Here is a 3,331-nt window from a genome sequence, read left to right as displayed (position 1 = left end):
CATCCATTACATGAACACCATCGGGATAAACATTGCAAAAAAATCGAAAGACATCAAGATGACCATTACTACAAGCTGTATGAAACACAGTGCTTCCTTCATAATCACGAGCAGTAAAGAGCTCACTACGAAGAGAGCCAGTGACTGAAACAAGCAAAGCTTCTGCAGCATCATTACTATCAACAGCAGCTACTAAGTGTAATGGTGTCCCTCCTTTTTTATTAGCAATTAAGAAATAACTGCTGGAGTGGCAAGATTTTGCTAACAATGATACAATGTCCTTTTTTCCTCTTTGACAAGCAAGATGAAGAGGAGTATTACCATCTTTGTCTTGTGCATTAATATTGAGACTAGTTGTGTGTAAGTCTTGAGGACTGTCTAATGAATATTTGACCTCCCGAAGCCAGTCAACAGTCACTGAAGGAATTGACTTGTTTAGTATGTACTCAATTATTTCAAATTGATTGGCCAGTATAGCAACGTGAAGTGGTGTATGATCTTGATGATTGGTTGCATTAAGATCACAATGATTATTGTCAATGAGATACTTCAATGCTTTTAAGGAACCATTTCTAGCCAATAAGTGGGCTGACTTTAAGCCTTCATAATCAGAAGCAGAGAGATTGCAATTTTTACCAATAAGATACTGAACCACTTCTAGCTGATTGTACATTACTGAAATAAGGAATGGAGTGTGACCGTGAATACTTTCAGGCAGTTCAAGCAGTGATGGTGAATGCTCTATAATGTACTGGACAGAGTCCAAACTTCCCTTACTACATGCTATGTGAATAGGAGCCATTCCGTCATCATTAATAGCACACAGATCTAACTGATGATTCTCAACCAGGTGCTTGAGTATCGGAAAAGATTGACTGTGCATGCAGGTTTTGTGAAGAACTGTAGATCCATCTAAAGTGGTAGCTGCTACATTACACTGAGAAAAACTAGTAAGATAAAGAATGACTGAGAGATGACCACCTTCACATGCCAAATGAAGATTTGTACTACCAGTATCAGTAGTAGTGGCATTAATATCATACTGATACTCATTGATCAGATGCTTCAGAAATTTTAACGCACCATTATAAGCAGCTAAATGAGCTAATGTGTATGAGTTTCTGTTATTGTAGTTAGCAATATCCACACTAAACTGCTGGCACCATTCCAATATATCTACGCAGTCATTTTCTACTGCTAGATGCAGTAAGTCTGTGAAGTTATATTTATTACCAGCAAAAGGATTAAGCTTGTATTGTTGTATAAGTAGCTGGACTAGATTAAGATTATTTGAAGAACAGGCAAAAGAGATACAACTTTTACCACGTTTATTGGTAGCTGTCACATCACACTTCATATCATCTATTAAAAATGTGACTAGTCGGGCATTACCACTCTGGCAAGCAACATGTAATGGTAAATTACCCATGCCATCAGTTGCATGCAGCAACTTACTGCATTTAGGATACTGGCTGATGACATGCTTTACAAAATGGGAGTTCCCGTTTATGGATGAATAATGAAAAACACTCCAACCTTTTGTATCTTTTTGATTAAGGTTACGTTTGCAAGACTTGACAAAGTAATCCAGTATAAAAATAGCACCAGATTGAGCAGCATCATGAATTGGAAGTCTACCATTTTTGGCTGCTCGTTGCGGATCCAAATGATGGGTAACTACTAATTTTTGAACAAGGTGCAAATTGAGAGTACGGGAAGCATAATGTAAAGCAGTGAGGCCATTCTTATCAACTGCAGTAGGAGACAAACCTTGTTCAGTAATAAGATACTGAACTAAATTAAAATTACCACTACTTGCAGCATGATGTACTAATGTGCATCCTTCATTATCTGTTCTATTAACATCACAATGTTGTACCTCAATGAGATATTGAGTGACATCAATATGGCCATTACGACAAGAATGGTGAAGAGATGTCATACCATTGAAATCAGTGATATTAGGATCACTGTTATGACAAGTAATGAGATAATCAATAGCATTAATGCTACCTGATGAGCAAGAGTGCATCAATGGTGTTCGACCAGCAGGATCAGGCATGTTAGCATCAAGATTATACTGAGATATGATGTAGTTTAGCATTGTAGTAGAACCTGATGAGGCAGCTCTGTGTACTGGGGATTGATCTCTATTTAATGAAAACGAGATATTATATTCTTGCAATGCTTTAATTAGCAATGTATTACCACTCTGAGAAGCTAAATAAAGTAATGATTTTGCAGTTGGATTGACTTTAAAGTTGGGGTAGATGCTAGCTTTTCTGAGAATAGAAGAGAGAAAATTCAATCTTTGTTTGCTTTTAAAAAAATTAACATTTTTTCTTATGCCAGTAGCATTAACAACATCAACAATTGGTATATCATGGGATGAAACAAGCTTACAATACACATTTCCACCTTTAATCTTACTCCTTGCAATAGATGCATAATGTAGACACGACTTATCAGGATCAGCAATTAGCAGTGACTGCAGTGAATCACTATCTAGAGTATTCATAATAAACTCAGCAATATCTGATAAAGCATGTAGTGAAGCAGTATGAAGTGGGGTTCTGCCATATCGATCTTTTGAATCAATGTTTAGTTGATGCTGAGATAAAAGATATTGAAAAAGTTCCAAATTATCATTAGCAGATTGGCAGGTGTAGTGCAATATATTGGTGTCTAAACTGCTTTTACAGCTTGGTGAAAAAAGACCCAAATCTTCAAGCTTGTGGACTAATGCTATCTGTCCACTCATACAGGCTAAAAGTGATAAGGACGCATCTGCAAAATTAACCTGTGACGTGTTACAATTACGATTAACAAAAAATTCCACCAGTTCAGGATGACCGCCAATTGCTGCATACAGTAGTGCAGTGACATTGCTTTCATCTGGTTGATCAAGAGGAACGTGACACGTGTCTATCAAATATTGAACTATTGATATGTGACCTTTATAAGACGCCATATGCAGTATGGACACGTTATTATGATCAGACGCATTAGGATCACAGCCATATTGATGGATGAGTAGTTGAAGGAGCTCAAGGTGACCACCGTATGAGGCAGAGTGCAATGGAGTCCATCCATGAAGACTAGACTGACTGAAAGTATCATATTTAAATGTGTCAATAAGCCATTGAACTTCATTTTCTAAGCCTCTCCAGCATGCATCATGTAGTGGAGTGCTGGTATTCTCATACAGTAGTGGATCACAAATATCTAAAAAAAGTATTAATGTAATTGAAATTTAGAAAAATTTGAAAGCTCAAAATGATTGTAAGTCATAATTCAAGATCAAACTTTTGGTTTTTATGCCGCTAGTTAC

Source organism: Amphimedon queenslandica, unplaced genomic scaffold (genome assembly GCF_000090795.2).
Source record: "Amphimedon queenslandica unplaced genomic scaffold, v1.1 AMPQUscaffold_13231, whole genome shotgun sequence".
In the NCBI taxonomy this organism is placed as follows: Eukaryota; Metazoa; Porifera; class Demospongiae; order Haplosclerida; family Niphatidae; genus Amphimedon; species Amphimedon queenslandica.
This window is presented reverse-complemented; position numbering follows the sequence as displayed.